Genomic DNA, 17,685 nt, shown 5'->3' with positions numbered 1-17,685 from the left:
TTAACGTGCACCCAAATCTGAGTACACGCGCCTACATCATTTACGCCTCCATCGGGAATGCAGCCGAGATTCGATCCCGCAACCTGCGGGGCAGCAGCCGAGTACCTTAGCCACTAGACCACCGCGGTGGGGTAAAGCCTTTTTTTGTGAACACGGGGTCGTGAATTTTCCTTTCTTTCTTTCTTTCTTTCTTTCTTTCTTTCTTTCTTTCTTTCTTTCTTTCTTTCTTTCTTTCTTTCTTTCTTTCTTTCTTTCTTTCTTTCTTCCTTCTTTCTTTCTTTCTTTCTTTCTTTCCTTCTTTCTTTCTTTCTTTCTTTGTTTCTTCCTTTGTTTCTTTCTTTCTTTCTTTCTTTCTTTCTTTATTTCTATAATGACCAGGAAGAACCTAGACTGAAGCAATTTACAAGCTAAGTTTATAACTGTTAATCAGGAAGCGGGGCAAGGCTGCGCCCGTGATGCTTTAGATATACGCGCGTCGCACACACGCGTAATAAGGCGTAATCGCCGTGAGGCGAGCGTTCGCGTAAACTTGCGTAATTACGTCGTCTTTCCGGTCGCTGCGCGCTAACGTTAGTGCTGTTTTCGTCCGGGATCGTCCACAATACTACATGAATAACGCAACCCGTTAACCAACAACACAGGACGCTCAAACCACAGCGTGGCTCAAACGAAAGAGACAACTCGTAAAAGAAAGGCATTAAATGCGCCGGAAATTGACTGCCTGTGAAAGCTTACGAGTGTCCGCTAATATTTTCCTCAATCTCAAAGCGAACGCCGCAAACTGCTGCCACCAGAAATAGTCGCCACTCTGGATTGAAGCGGAAATAGAAATAGTCGAAAGGAGCATTCTTATGGATATACCGAGAAATCAGGGCACAGGTCATTTTAGTCGTGATGTGTTTAGTGCACTCTTATATTTATAGAAACCTTGATTATCGATTGTATTAAAAGAAATGTGTTTGACACAGCCGATCATCTAGAATAATTCCTGTGTTCACGTGCACGCTTTAGAGTAACGGTTGCGGTTACATTGTGCGGCTGTTCACCCAAAAGCCACGGGGTCACATTTCGACGGAGACGAAATGGTGTACAGAGGTCCGTGTGCTGTGCGATATCAGCACGCGCTAAAGAACATCAGACGGTCAACATTTCCGGAGCCTTCCATTACGGAATGCCTCGTTAGGATATTGCGGTTTCGGCACGTAAAACCCCAAATGTTATCATTAGAACGAGAAGGCACGTGTGCACTTATATTTGTTCGCGTGCCGAAAGCTACAGGCGTCCCAAATTAATCTTTCCCAATATGTTGCTACATCGTCCCTCACAGACCAAGCCCGACGTTGGAGTACTGGAATCAGTCGTAATGGCCTTTGAAATATTGAGAAAATTTACAGCCTGGTTGCATTACTGTGTCTCACGAATAAAATCAGTCTTGTACACCACGTACGTGCATCTGTCAGGACTTCTGACCCAAATATTGCGGGTATACGATCTCAGACGCGGTATGCGCGTTTAAGAACCCCAGGTGGTCGAAATTTTCGGAGCCCTCCACTGTGGCGTCTCTCGTAATAAGCAATTGGGATTTTTATTCTTTGTTAAAACATCGCAGCAGCGGCACATTCAATCGGCGCTTTCGTGGTTCGGCGACATGTCGGCAGGAATCCACAATAACGAAAGTTGGTTGTATGCTGCTCAACAATAATACTAAAATTTTCACTACCGCGTTGTCCCGGCAAGCACCATAATGTTACCGACCGAAACAGTAATGATGAAAGATAAAACTCGTAGGCGACTGGGGTCATGAACAACGTCGAGCTCACATAAGTGTTCTGTATTTGACAGAAATATTTTATTGCACTCTGCCGAGCGATGACTGGTTCGAGAGATGCGATGAAGCGGCGGGTTATTCGACCGTGGCACATCATCATCGGTGAACGAGTACCACCGTTAAAGCACTGTCGATACATTGAACGGTAGCACGTTCGCTGTTGTTGCAAAGCTCTCCTGATTCCAGTGTATTGCAAATTACAATATAAAAAACTAATACGATTGCTGGTTAATGGTACTAATGTCGACTAAAAGTCAAAGCATTGCCAATTTCCCGCATCTGTAGGCGTTCATACTTGCGTCTCACGATTAATAACATACCCATCGACACCATGGGCTTCATCAGGCTGGTAACAAAACCATGGGATTTTCAAATGACAACCTTCGCGATACTCCTCATGGAAACTTACTATCGCATAAGAAACGGGTTAGGCCGGAACTCGAGTATACACATAATTCATATGAAATCCTCGCCATATTTACATAACAAAATCATCACTATCCATACAGAATGGCGTTCATTACAACAGATTCAGGTTGGGAATCCTTTTTCATTTTCGCCCTATTATTATTCCATATCATTATTCCATAAGTAGTAAACTAGATTTCTTCGCCACGTGGCACAAATGACTACTGACACAGAAATTTTGGCCTCTTTCTTTTTTTTTTGCTGCAATATGTTCTTGGGGGCACGTTAGCCATAACACGACACATCGTTTTATGCAGCGTGCAACAGATAATTAATACAGGCTCTTTATTATCAATCAGTGTCAATTTCCGTTTCAAAAACGACAAACCATCAACTGCAACTATCACCACCTAGTGGGTGCAACGTTCAACCATGTCAGCACACAAAGCTGTGACGCACATCCACGCAGTTCACGTCAAAAAGTGTTTTCGAACAGGAAACGGGACCGCAATTTCATCAAACACAAAACTTTCAACTCGTGCGCCGTGGCCACGCACTCGCGAGCAGCTGTCGAGTGCGTGGCTGGACCAAACGCGACAAAAAAAAATAAAAATAAAAATGGCGGCTACGATGTCACCATAACTTGCTGCAGTGTAGTCACGTCAAGAAAGTAGGGGGTCCTCAAGGGACCCTTTTGAGGGTGTCAATAGCACGATCATGGAGTCGATCACTCATGCGAACTTCAAAAGTAATTTAAAATACCTTTGAAGCTATATTCGGTATTGGTGTTTTGCAGATGATATATGCATGTTATTGAATCGATCCCGCAGGCTATCTCCACCACTTTAAACTTAGCCACCTTCACGCATTTCGTTGCAAATACTATACTAAAACAGCCTTACCCACAACATCGCTGCAATCATTAGTGCAATCTGCCATCACGAGCGAAATAACTTGTGTTATCTAAGCTAACGCCTTGGTATCCATAGTATACTATTTTTCTTTATACTCACCTTTCTCGAGACAGACTCTGGCAATGCTGAAGGGATAAATAATAAAACAACACACGATTACTAGGTTTCCAGCTCACATGGCAGAAGTCAACGCTGCTCCCACGAACCTCGACGAATCGGCCCACAATAGGACTTGTCAACGATGCAGCCACAAGGCAAGAAGATGCCGAGGTGTCAGAATGCAGGGATGAGCTCCTCTCATACAACGAGCTAACCGAACACTTCTACCTAGGATGCAGGGTCTTTCCCCCTTCACACCGTAATCTATACAGAGCTCAGGTCATTACGCTAAGGCTGTCTACGAACAAGAATTAACTTACCCTAACCCGCTGTTGATTAGCAAGATTTATCCGGAGTCATCTCTTCCTGTAACATGCGATAAGTACCACGACACCACAGATCTCGCTCATATGGCCTGGCGTTGGTCTGCGTTACGCAACGACGAGGAAAATACTCAGGAACGGTGGGATGCAGCTATACGCACTTCTAAATTAGAGATACAGATATGGGCAGTCCAACAAGCCCGCGAAGCGGCTGAAAAGCTTTGTCTTTCAGTCCCAACGTGGAAGCGGTCCGCTTCGGGCTAGGACACTAGCGCGACTTTTGGGACATTGATAAAGTTCTTTCGTCTATCCATACATTCATCCACCTTTTGTGTAATACCTTGCGAGGAGCATTTAAGGTAAGAAAGGTAAATAAAGTGATACGCGCTAGAACCTCGCTGATACGTTCCCGCTTTATACGACTGCTTGGTTCCATCATTAGCGACATCGTCATCGAGGGAAAGTCTACGATGTTTTAGGTATTGCGATTATACGTTCTCCGGGATAGTACGTTTTCTACCGCACTTTTTTCCGCTACGTTTAAACGAAGTTAGGAAAAAAAAACTAGCTTTTCAACGATGAGACCAGCACTTTACGATAACTTAGTGTTAAAGCGGTGTGCTCTCCAAAACAACCACAAAAGAATGACAAATAAAAAAAAAGCAAAAGCGACTGTCTGTGCCGTTTTGCAAGAGCGCCCCGCTGTGAGGAGTAGAAGTCGGCCATGGACCGCCTCCTACTGTCGTGTTCTGTTTCGTGCAGTGAAAGAGGCTTCCGTGCGAGCGCCGAAACGTCACTTGCTTGTTAGAATTTTTAAACTCCACTCGGTGGTCGTGCATGCTCCCTTTTCTTAACCCTAATCTCTCCACTCAGACGGCTTCGCGAAACCGATGATCGGCACGCAACATGACTGAATCGTAAATATTCTTATTACACCTCAATATACACACGGCTGTTTCGTTGTTTTGCTACCCTCGAAGAGTCTACTAGTGAGAATTACGACATTCGTACAAAATAAGAGACAACAGGTGAGCACTACGCAGGATGCTGGAAAGCATACAACATCAACAACAACAACCACAACAACAGCAACGACAACAAATAGTGCTTTCTCAATACAGCTGTCATGTTAATGGGATAGCCGACAATACCGTAGCATACATTTCCATGTCTTTCATCTTCGTGCACCAATTGATGAATTTAAAGCTTTCAACAACGAACACGACGACGACGGCAAGATGACATAAATAAATAAATTAATTAAAAAGTGCAAGGGAAGGCTGGAAATAGGAACTTTGCGAAAGCCAATGCAGTATTTGGTGTTCCAACGGTTGCCAAGTACGTGGTATCAGATCGTGGCGATTACGATACTGTTCTTCAACGAAGGACTACGTACGCTTACTACCTTCAAAAAGCGGCGTGATTGCAGCGGTACTTAAGCTTCGTGTATGGGCCTATAACCCTCTAAAGGCATGAGGTCACTGACGCAAAGAAGTCCTCTTACTGAGTCTGTCAGCCAAACGAATCGATGCGTAATACTTGTTACGTGACAGAGAGAACCGGGCGCAAAGGTAACATACATGTGGAACGACGAGGAAAGGAAGAGGGTGAGAGGGGAAGAAGAGAGCGAGGAGGAGAGGGACCGGGAGAAAGAGCCGAGAGAAAAGAAGCGGAAAATCTACTTCAGCGCCACCGCTGTTGCGTCGCTTGCGTGCGGCGCGTGGAGCAGTGGAGCGCGTGGGCCAGTGTGTCGTCTGCTCTCGTTGTGAATCGGCTTGGATTTCAAAACGTCGCCGCTGCTGCGAAGGCAAGTGCTGGTGTTGTGTGTTTTCGTTCCTCGTTGGTGGTCGAGCGTGCAAAAGGACTGGCCCGTCCCCGTTATCTTCGAGCCGATCAAGAGGCCCACTAGGTATGCTGCTCCGCTTGGTGTCCCCGAAGTCGGCCTACCGTTCTTGTTCCGATCAACGCGTGCGCGCTATGTGCCGTGCCATACCTGAATGCGCGCCTCTCTTTGCGGTATACAAACGGAGCCGGACGTCTTTTGAAACGAGGTGGCTGCTGTTTCCTGCGAGGCATAATAGTTTAATGCGTGCTAAGAAAAGATAAGCATAAAAGAAATTGAACAATCCTTTTTTCCCCTTTTTTTGTTGTTTACTATAAAGCGTTGCACGCATTCTGAACCAGTGCACTGTGTCATCGGATCTGGTTCAGAATTATTTTGTTACGCATATTGGCGAGAGAAAAAAAAAACAAATCTACACCTGGAATCCTCAAAAACAGTCTGTAACGAATAATCACATTCTTCGCATTCCCGCACTGAAAAAGTCTACATATGCCAATGCAGCATTCATACATGAATACATGATCGCTTGAGTACATGCCGTGTCATTAATCAACTCTGTACAATTTCGTCCGTCTCTAGTTCATAACAGTGTCCACATTGCGTTGCCATTTGTAAGCGGCTGAAGTACGCCCTTAATAATTTCGCGTTCCGGGTTAGTGGCGGGCTGCATTGTGGTGTCTGTTAGAACAAAAAAGTGTCGTAATTTCTACGAAAGTAGATGTTAACCAAAGATCTCAATTTAAGTGATGCCTCAAAGCAAACAAACTACTCATTTATAGCATTTATTCAAAATTACCTGACAGGTCATGCGACCAAACCGGTGCGCAAAGACGTGACTGTGTCTGGCTTTTATGAACTGTTGTAAATATAGTATTGCAGCAGCGTGACAGGATCGTTGTCTACATTGAGTTTATTTTCATGACTAAGCCCATGTACTTATTAGAGCAAAGATAACATAGCCGTCGATAATGCTTGTGCCATTTGAAGGACAACGATGCTTTCGCATACTTGATATACAATGACTGCTTGCTGGTCACTCTTGTGACACCGAATTAAGGTGATAACACAAAGCTGTAATTTTAACTTTGTGCAACATATATTGTTATCGGGCTTGGCAAAGTAGCAAGCTAACAGAACGAAGGGGGGCCTTCGCTCAACACGGTGACATATGTATCAGAACTCATAAATCAATCGCTTTGTTCGCGCAGCAGCCGGCGAATATTTTTTCACGTAGTGCTTGCCTCTTCCGTGCTTCCTTGTTTTGAGCCGGATTATCCATGCCGTGTTTTGCTCGCTAAATAGAGAAGGAGGATTGGGCATGCCTTGAGATGTCGACGTCATCTACACCGACGTTTTTAGTTTTGAAAAATTGTGGCTAACTGTTTAATGATGATTGATATGTGGGGTTTAACGTCCCAAAAGCACCATATGATTATGAGAGACGCCGTATAGTGGAGGGCTCCGGAAATTTTGACCACGTGGGGTTCTTTAGCGTGCACTCAAATCTGAGCACACGGGCCTACAGTATTTCCGCCTCCATCGGAAATGCAGCCACCGCAGCCGAGATTCGATCCCGCGACCTGCGGGTCAGCAGTCAAGTACCTTAGCCACTATAGGCCACCGCGGCGGGGCGTGGTTAAGTGTTTAAAGCTTGCTTACTAAACCATAGTTTTGTATGTATAAACTTATTACAACAAGAATACTATCAATATTCGCAGTGCGAATCACGATTGCTTTCAGTTAAATGAACCCGACAATTTTGCAAATTATAAAGAAACATGTGTGTTTAGAAAAAAACTTACCGATTTAGAGGACTCGGTACTTTGTGCAGAAAAAAGTGGTTAAATATTTAGAGTACTAGGTAATCTGCTAATGGAGAACACAAAGGCGTCCCGTGGGCCTCACTCTTGAGGGGAATTGGTTTTGTGCGTTTGGAATAAGTATTTAACGATTTCGAGAATTCGGTATTCCGTGTTTTCTGGCATAGCCCTGGGACGGCTTTAAGCTCTCCCATAGTAGAGTACCCTGTACTCTAAATCGTTACTCACTTTTTCTAACCCCCCCCCCCCCCCCCAGACTATGGGAGAGCAATAGGCCGTCCCTTGGGCCTTACATTTCATGAGGCGGGGGTGGGGGGAGGGGTTAGAAAAAGTGGGCAACGATTTAGAGTACAGGGTACTCTACTATGGGAGAGCTTAAAGCCGTCCCGTGGAGCGATGGCCACTGCGTACAACGATGAAGTTTTCTTTAGACAGAAATCGAAGAGCAGATAGGTTAACTAGAGGGACAAGCATAGCTTACTATCTTTCTATCCTACTCTGGGGAACAGGGAAATTGAAAGAAACTTCGCGGTTGTGCTCACTGTAACGAACAGAGGCAAATAGCCCTGCATAGAATCAGCATCGCCTTGTTTAATATACCTATATCAGAGAAAACTACTTTGGAAAGAGAGAGAGAGAGATAAAGATGCAAGGAAAGGCAGGGAGGTTAACCAGAAAGCCGTGCTCGTAAAGCATACTGGCTGAGTGTGACGAAAGTACGCACTTCTACAGACGCGTACAGTCGCGACTGCATAGTCTGCATCGGGTTTGTACTCTGTGTTGAACGAGGGTTTCTGCGCAATCATGGTCAGCCGCAAATGGGGACTGAGTGTGACAGTGCGTCTGTGCTCCATCGATATTCGCTTTACATGGGCCGACTTACCGAGGACACTCTGAATGCATCCCACGGAGTTGCTTTGGCAGTCTTAGCGCGTGCGGGGAGAATCTAAGAGGGAAGCTTCTGTGCGCGAGTTGCACCGCTTGCATCGTGTCGCAAGCGTCCGGAGACGTGCAGGAACAGCGCGACGAGGGACAAACAACAAAAACGCGAGTTGCGCACGAGGAAGGAGAGAGCGCACACACCTGACGGACATCTCAGAGGCGGTTCTATATGGCGTGAGGCGTGCGTGGCGTCGTCTTTCGACTTTCGCGACGGAGCTTTAAATAAACGTCGGTGACAAAGAAGAAGAAGAACGAGGAAGCGGTCGCAAACAGCGGATAAGACACGGACAAAAGCGGCGAGATCGTGAGTCCGAGCTCGAGGTATACACAAGAAGAGACAGTTGCGGGTCCTTTTGTTTCGGGCGAATGAGAAGTGTCTCGAGGAGTTTCACTGAAGGCAGCGACGATGGGAAGAGTATTAGCAGCGACAAATCTGCGGGGCTTCGTACAGGCGTGGGAATAATCAGTGCTGTTATTAACAAATGGCAGCGAAAGTTGGGACGTCACTCAGGTGTTTTGCGTCAATATATGGTGTCGCACGCACGCACGCGCACACACACACACACACACACACACACACACACACACACACACACACACACACACACACACACACACACACACACACACACACACACACACACACACACACGTTTTAAGCAATCATTGTACGTAACAAAAATGTTCACTCAATCCTGAAGCTGGACGTATCCTTAAAGAACGTAAGCAGCCAACTGCGGAGAGCACGAACGAAGAGCTTTGTAAATTTAGAGCCTGTTCTTCTCTCCAATAATTCTTCAGAGTCTGCCGAAAATAACAAATACGTCGATAAACTCGCTATTAGACCATTATTTCGCAAGTTAACATTCGACAACTTTTTAGATATACTAAGATATTCGAAATCGTATATTATGGTATATTCGTAAAATCGTAAAATTATCCTATATTCGTTTTTTTCCCTAGTATAACGGATAAAAATATTTACTGTAGTCTTATGAAAGACAGAGTGGTGTATTTGAGGACTGTGCTGAATGGTTTTATTGCGGGATAGCTGCATTTGTTACGTAGACGAACTGGTCATAGAGTGAACGCACGAGGCAGATAACTTTCGCTCAATAATTTAAAAAAAAACAACAAATGCCCTAATTTCTGGTAGCTTATATTCAAATTTGATCTAGTCTTACATTTCGCCATTCACTTCATGTTTGCATGTGCGTAAAACAATTTAAAGTGCTGTAGTGCCACTTTTCTATCTCTTAGTAAACACTCGACGTGCAGCCTTCAACATGTTATTTCATTGCTCAATAAGTGTGATTGATGTTGTGAGGTGCATTATGAAAAAATAGTTGGTTACCATTGTTAAGCTCGTAAGTTGTCCGAACGTGAAATTGTGAACGGCGTACAATGCATGTTTCATTGCACGGAAGATAGACTTGTTTACAAAACTAGACCCGCGCGAATATACTATTTCATGTTCATTTACAGATTGAAAATACGTTATATTCCATGTCATATATTTGTATATTGGCATTTGGTTCACTTCGTAAAATTGACGTAATTGTTGTCAAACGCTTATGCGCGGTGCCCCTCTTACACACTGCAACACCATCGCATTAAAGAGCAAAAGAGAGAGAAGAAGACTGATCACAAGTGCATATGCCTGCAGCTGCAACATACGTCTTGCACAAACGATAAAATGAATCAGTAAATAACGACCGAGTATAGAAAATCAAAAATGATTTACATATTTTCACATAGTTCCGATTTCAGATTTTGACCAAAGCATTTTTTTTTTCATTAACACTGTGCACCAATGTCAAGCAGTCTTCAATGAAACTTGTTATGGCAGAACGATTGGCTGATACCTACTCATACAAACAGTCACAGTGACTGTGTGTGTGCGTGTGCGTGCGTGTGTGTGCGTGTGTGTGTGTGTGTGTGTGTGTGTGTGTGTGTGTGTGTGTGCGCATATGAATCCCCATAAGATACATGAAATAAAGACGAAGAGAAAACGGGAGTCTTAGTATATAACGCAGGCATGTACAGCGTTATTTTACTTTCGAAAAACTTAACGAGCTTGTAATTCAAGCACGCACAGCAGCCTGAGCTCGAGATGACCATTTATTGTGATGACTAAACTAAATGTATATATCAGTAATATATTTCGGGTTACAGACATCGCCAAGGTCGGAATTTCGTAAAGGAATAGGAAAAAAATATAGAGGAATAAATAAGCAAGCATGCCTGGAGAATTTCTCCTTTTTTCTATTGGCATAACATATTAAGTGTTATGAATGGTGGGTCTTGGTTAAACGGGGCGCTGATACGTGTTTCCTCGTGGACTGAATATAGTAGCACCTTCTCTCCCCAGCCACTACCTGTCCCTCTCCCCCCCTCTCTACTTCAAGAAAAGTATGTCACTCGATTTCTAATTCTCGATTTCCCCTAAAGTTCAAGACCATCTGAACAACACGACAGATCACTCCTTATATAGCCCACTTAGAAACGTTCTCTTTAGAATCGTTACGTTCAAGTACCGTGGCGCGCACGGTAAAATGCCAGCGCAGTCGCTCATATATGCTTCAATTTTCGCGGAAATCTTTCCACGAACTCGGCACAGTTATAACAAATAGATTCGGTCTTACCAAGGTGCTAACGTACAGTGCCTTCTAAAACGCTTTATCAAGCGTGGCCTCTGGGAACAAACGCCGTACTCTTCAGCCGCTCGCCGCTGAGCGTTCCATCTTCAAGCCTATTCGTGTTGTGCGCGCAGTGGAAGCGGTGAGAGGATACGCTGCGTGTAAGGATCTAGGGGCCTTAGCTGCGTGCGGAACGGGGCGCCAAGAAGACGAATGCAAAGCGGTGCGGAGGCCCGCCATGACCTTTCCGAGACCCGCGTCAGTGATTACGGATACCGATTTGTCTGGCCACCGGTTGGAAATAAGACTGAGTTTGCCGCACTACCCGTGTCGACCGACTTTACTGCGGGCTGGCTTGAAGGCCTTGAGAGCTTTATCGAACGGTGCATGGTCGTTGGCGCTGGGCCGCATACTACATAATAATGATCAAGAATAGTAGACCCGGTAAACGAAGAGACTTTTCATACAAGAGAACCGCAGCTTGTAGTTGGTTAGTTGTTTTCTTGTCACTCCGTTTACCGGATATAATGACTGGACAGCTCAAATGTGCCGCCTCACGATACCTCGAATGCCGTACATGCTAGCGCTTTTGGGAGGCAGGTACCACTTCGCGGACATTTTACAGGTCGAGCCGCATGCATAGGGTTATAGGTTCGGTCTATGGGATCAAGGCTTGTCGGGTGAAAGTTGTAGCAACTCTTGAAATGCTTTCAGTGACCCTGTGTAGTTTATGCTTTCGTCGTGTCACTGTCCACATTCCAGCTGTCCGATCTGCATAATATATATATATATATATATATATATATATATATATATATATATATATATATATATATATATATATATATATATATATATATATATATATATATATATATATATATATATATATATATATATATATATATTAATTGTACCGAAGCATAGTGGCGCCAGCCCTGTGCCAGCGTGAAAGAAGACGTTGACGACCGTGTGTGGCTCGTGCTTGCCGGGTTCCTGCCTGTACCAGCTTGTTGCGGCTAACGTTTCTGGAATAATAACCAGTGTTTTTACGCAACCTTGCTCGTTGCATTTGGTGGAGGTGCTGGGTAACGTCCTGGAGCTCCGCAACCGTAAGCTACCATCTCAGTCCACGATGACCGAGCGCGTCGATCCCCCACAAGGCTCTTCCACGCTGCCACCCGTCATGTGTTCTGGTGTACTTCGTCTGCGTGACCCACCAGTTTACAACGGCACTGAAGATCAAGATGTCGAGGACTGGCTGGCAGAGTACGAGCATGCCAGCGCGATTAACAAGTGGGATGACCCTGCGAAGCTGATTCACGTCATCTTCTACTTGATGGGTTTGGCCAACCTATGGTTCACCAACCACCAAGCCGACATCCCCACCTGGTCGGTTTTCAAAGAGGCCGTCACCTCGTTTTTCGGTCGTCCAGCCATGCGTAAGCTTCGCGCTGAACTGGGACTGCGGGGACGATTTCAGCGAAATGGTGAGAGCTTCACGAGCTACATTGAGGATGTGATCAGCCTCTGTAGGCGAGTTGATGCCAGGATGACGGAGGCTGACAGAATAAAGAACATAATGAAAGGCATTGATGACGACGCTTTTCATATGCTTGTGGCCAAAGACCCACAGACCGTCACGGCCTTGATTCAGTTATGTCAAAGTTTCGATGAGCTGCGCAAGCAACGAGTTTCTACACGTCGCGCTAATACGCAGACAGCTGATATTTCGGCCTTGGAGTGCAAAAGCAGTGGCCCCGACTACAGCGTGTTAATGCCTCAAATTCAACAGTACATCCGGGAGGAAGTTGCTCGGCAGCTCTCTCTTGTCGCCACCATCAACGAGATCCCCACAACACTGGACCACTCACTTCGCCGTGCTATTCAGACGCAAGTTGCCGAGGCTCTCCCTTCGCCCACATCCCCAATATCAGTGGCTGCACCGCTGACTTATGCAGAAGCCGTCCGCCGACCTTCTGCCCAACCGCCGCTCCCTTCATACAGTCCAGCCACCAACTACTACAGGTCACCAGTTTCAGTTTATCCGGTAAATCGGCCCATTCCACCACCTCGAGCACCTGTCAACTCTTGGCGTACTCCGGATAACCGGCCCGTCTGCTACAACTGTGGTATTGCAGGACATGTCGCGCGCTACTGTCGTCGCCGTGGATTCTATTTTAATGATGTGCAGCATTCCGGCAACATACCTCGGCCATCAGAATCGCATGTGACACCTGATTCACATGACCCCCGCTCACGTCGACCAGACTTGCGCCGACGTCGATCTCCTTCACCCCGTCTTCGGTCTCCTTCCCCCATGCTTCGCCGTTCCAACCACGCCCAGGAGGAAAACTAACAGTCGCAGTTCCTGAGGCAAGAGCTGCGCCACCGACGAAATTTCCAAGGCCTCATCTATCGCCCCCTAACGAGATTGCCGTGTTTGTGGACGGTTTCGCCACAACTGCTCTTGTCGACACAGGTGCCGCTATTTGTATAATCAGTGAAGTGTTATGCCGCAAACTGAACAAAGTGACGACTCCACTGGTTGAAATTTCTTTACGCACGGCAAGTTCGCAACACGTCCAACCTTCTGCCACATGCACTGCTCGTGTTGTGATTCAAGGAGTGCTTTACATCGTAGAATTTGTCGTCCTTCCACATGCGTTTCATGAAATCATCCTGGGATGGAACTTTCTTTCCGCTAATCATGCGGTTGTCGACTGCGCTCGTGCTCAACTCGTTTTGTTTCCATTCAGCACGACATTCATAGATCTCCCTCGCTCAACCAAAAAGGTGATCGTCGCCGCTGACGTCGTCATTTCTGCTTTTTCGGTCACCGTGGTATCTCTTTTGTGCAACTCCGTTTCCGATTCAACTGCCCTATTTATGCCGTCACAAGAATGCGCTCGTCGCCGGAACCTTGTCGTCCCGTTTGCCGTCATAACACTTGCCGATGGCTCCAGTGCCGTGTACGTGTGCAATCCGTTCCCTTGTCCCGCTACCTTATTGCATGGCGAATGCATTGGGAGTCTTGACACTTATGATGACATCTTTCCTTTCGATGCCCGTTCTGATACGACACCGATGTCCGTGGATGCTGTCACAGCTGGCACCGCGCCCTCACTACCTGACGAAGACGTTCTGTTGCGCAGCGTAGACACCGGCCTTACGCAAGACCAGCGCAATCAGCTCATTCAACTACTTGACCGTTTCCGCGCCTCCTTCGACCACGGACAACCTCCCTTGGGACGCACGTCAGTTGTCGCTCACCATATCGACACCGGTCATCATACTCCACTTCGTCAGCGCCCCTGCCGCGTCTCGCAGGCTGAGCGTGACGTCATCACTCAACACGTCGACGAGATGCTGCAACGTGGTGTTATTCAGCACTCACACAGTCCTTGGGCTTCGCCAGTGGTCCTCGTGCGAAAAAAGGATGGCTCCATCAGGTTTTGCGTGGATTATCGTCGACTAAACAACATCACACGCAAGGATGTTTATCCCCTGCCACGCATTGATGACGCCTTGGATTGCCTTCAAGGTGCGGAGTTTTTCTCTTCACTGGATCTGCGCTCTGGATATTGGCAAGTACCAATGGCTGAACCAGACCGTCCAAAAACGGCGTTTGTGACCCCTGACGGCTTATATGAATTTAATGTAATGCCCTTCGGTCTTTGCAATGCGCCTGTGACTTTTGAAAGAATGATGGACAGTGTCCTCAGGGGACTTAAATGGCACATCTGTCTTTGCTATTTAGACGACATAGTTGTATTCTCGGCGAATTTCGAAACTCATCTTTCCCGTCTGGAACAAGTTCTCCAGTGCCTTACGGCAGCCGGGTTGCAACTTAACTTCAAGAAATGTCGTTTTGGCGCCCGCAAACTCACAATTCTCGGCCACGTCGTTTCAAAAGAAGGAATATCACCAGATCCTGCCAAACTGCGTGCCGTTGCCGAGTACCCCAAGCCTACTACCCTAAAGGAGCTTCGTAGTTTCATAGGCTTGTGTTCCTATTTTCGGCGTTTCATTCGCAATTTTGCCTCTATAATTGCCCCTCAGACTCAGCTGGAATTCCCACTGCGATGAGGCATTCACGGCGCTACGCCGGCTACTCATCTCTCCGCCAGTTCTCCGCCACTATATATATATATATATATATATATATATATATATATATATATATATATATATATATATATATATATATATATATATATATATATATATATATCGGTATAGGGACAGAATTTACGACCTTTCAACAATGCCAATGATGCTACCTTTTCTTTTTAGGCTTTCTACTCGACGTTTTGAGTAGTTGACAGATCAAAACGTTGTCGGACTAAACTGACATTTGATTGGCAGGAAGCAACCAAGTGAGTCACTAAAAGCTCGTTTGTTTTGTCAGAAATGTTTGCTAGCTTCTAATCATCCCAGCCTGCTAGTCCTATGGCCGAGCCTGTGAGAGAGCTTTTGTGCCATATTTTGCTTTCATGGGCATGCGGTGTTGAACTTACAAGTTACCTTTTAGAGTGAATGAGCCAAGCTGATAACAGCATTACCGCGAAGGAAAATAGCCGAGAAAAAAAATCGCTTTACGATCTTCAGCTTGGAAGTTCGAGCGACCGACACGAGCGCACAAGTCAGGCTCCCATGAGAAGCGCTCGAAATTTACCTGCTGCATTTTATGTGCTTTTGTCAATCCTGCTTGATAACGCTTTTCAGGCATACCGGAGAGCAAATGATTACTTGTGTTATGCTTAGTTTTTATTGAGAATTGGGCTCCATGAGCTGCAGCTGTGAACTGCCTAAGTAAACGAACTGTCTCGGCAAATGGAGCTCGCCGATCGTTTTTTCATTGCCATGTTACTCATCTTGACATCGTTACTGTTTTCCACTTTCGCGATCTGTGCCATATCCGACGCAATATCACGCAGTGTTGGACGAGGAACGCTCCATCTCTCTCCACGTCTCTCTCTCTGTCGGTCTGTCTCATGTTTGGAGCACCATTCACACATTCCATCGCGTTCCTTACCCGCTTATACAAATCCTTTGCTAATTTGTTCTGACGAAATCGCAACACAGACGTCAGATCCGTCTAATAGCCAGAGAGCAACGGGAATCGCGGTTGCTCTAAGGCGAAAATCGCATCGGATGGATCGGGGTTAAGCATAGACGTGCGCAGCAGGGCAGTCAGAATGCCGCGCACAGTCTAAAGCCCAGAATTACTGCAATCCCTACTTCCCCAGGCTTGTTAGGGGGCGCAAATAACGTTTAATGTTTTGCATACTCAACGCGGGTAAGCCTACATACGTTATGTCGAGACGACGACAACGAGCCCCTAAACTGTTTTAAACAAAACGGGTGGACGGTACCGCAAGAAAGAAAAGCATACAGGTTAAGGGGTGAAACTATAGAGAGTTTCAGTGCTGGGGCGCCAAAGCGGCTTGCGTACCTTGCGTTCCTTTGTATTCTCCACGGGTGCGGCTCGTAGTAGAAAGGAACGCGAGAGCACGCAAGCGGCTTGGAGTCCCCGGAACTAAAACTGTATTACATACCAGCTTAGCAAATCAGTTGGCGATAGTTCGTGTTCGCGTTCTGACGCAGATAAGGCTGCAGGCGCTACGTGAAATATTGCTCAGCGATAGAATGAACCATTTTTTAAACGGGACGCCCCCTGAGTTCCGGGTCACAGGAGGGTGCTGGAGCACAACATGGCCAGCGCTATAGTCCTCTATCCAAACGTACTACGTGGCACTGTGTGAGCTAAAATTTGCGTAGTGAATGTCACGTAAATGAACTCGCCAACACAGATAGGTTATCGATCGAAACACAACGGACGTTAGCTATTCATGCGAGTAAGCGGATACACAACAGCGAACGCTACGTGCTTCCTGTAGTGGCGATTCCAACTCAAGGTAATTAAATACATTCAGCCACTTCCTCCTCTTTATCCATTCGTTTATATATATGTATATATTGTTACACACAATCCAGATGGTTTAAGAATAACTATTTATTGGGGCTAACTTGTACCCGAAAAGTAATGAAAAATGTAGCAGCGTTCCTAACAGGCGATCGGAAAAAGGAATCGATCTCCGAGAAGACCTCGAGCGGTGCCCCACTTCTTTTGCGTCTAAATCCTGTGCTGAGGAGGCGCGCATCGTCACGGCCTTGTTTTATCATCGGGCAGCTGGACTCTTGGGGCGCGCGCGTAGTTTGAATACCGCATGTCTTGCGTGAAATATATATATATATATATATATATATATATATATATATATATATATATATATATATATATATATATATATATATATATATATATATATATATATATATATATATATATATATACTGTTTTATTGTTATACAGCTGGATGATAGGCGCGTTCTCACTCCGATAGCCTACTATTGCGTGCCCCGACTGATCTGGTGACAAGAAGGAATCTATACCTCTCCCTGCTTATTAAGGCTAAGAAAAAGGTGTCCAATTCACGAAGTTTCTTTTTTTTTCTTCATTCGCGTGCGCTAAGTGTCATTGGCTAGCCGCCGCATTCGGGGACCTTTCTTACATCGCGATTAGTTATGTGATGTTACGGACATCTTTGGTGTAAAGGTGAGAGGGATATGAAAGAAAGGAAATGTCAGGATGTTAACTTCAACAAATGCCAGGTTTGCTGCAGAACACTAGGAAGCGAAGAGAGGAAGGAAAGGGAAGTAAAGTGCGTAATAGAGCACATGCACCCAATCTGTTCATAGCGAAGGAGTATACTCTCGTCACTAGTCAGTACTGAAGCTTTCATGCAGGTTTGAAATTCATAAGAAGTGCGAAAAACAATTCGTAGTCTCACGGTGATAAAATT

At 45.7% G+C, this 17,685-nt stretch overlaps 3 protein-coding genes across 4 annotated transcripts in view; 2 read left to right on the top strand and 1 right to left on the bottom strand.

Moving 5' to 3' along the window:
- The window catches only part of LOC119160162 (uncharacterized), a gene marked incomplete in the record, with an annotated part of 240,686 nt that overhangs the window by 61,542 nt on the left and 161,459 nt on the right, over positions 1-17,685 (top strand).
- Positions 1-17,685, bottom strand: part of LOC119166429 (elongation factor-like GTPase 1) — a 409,196-nt gene that overhangs the window by 239,649 nt on the left and 151,862 nt on the right. The window lies entirely within an intron of this gene.
- LOC142761647 (myosin-IIIb-like) overlaps positions 5,297-17,685 on the top strand; it is a 410,699-nt gene continuing 398,310 nt past the window's right edge. Inside the window, exon 1 of the mRNA XM_075891600.1 lies at positions 5,297-5,481. The gene's annotated coding sequence lies outside the window, so the exon portion shown is untranslated. The remainder of the gene's footprint in view (positions 5,482-17,685) is intronic.

The sequence above is a fragment of the Rhipicephalus microplus genome, chromosome 1 (genome assembly GCF_043290135.1).
Source record: "Rhipicephalus microplus isolate Deutch F79 chromosome 1, USDA_Rmic, whole genome shotgun sequence".
NCBI lineage: Eukaryota > Metazoa > Arthropoda > Arachnida > Ixodida > Ixodidae > Rhipicephalus > Rhipicephalus microplus.
The sequence above is the reverse complement of the archived record's forward strand: the minus strand, read 5'-3'. Positions and strand labels throughout refer to the sequence as shown.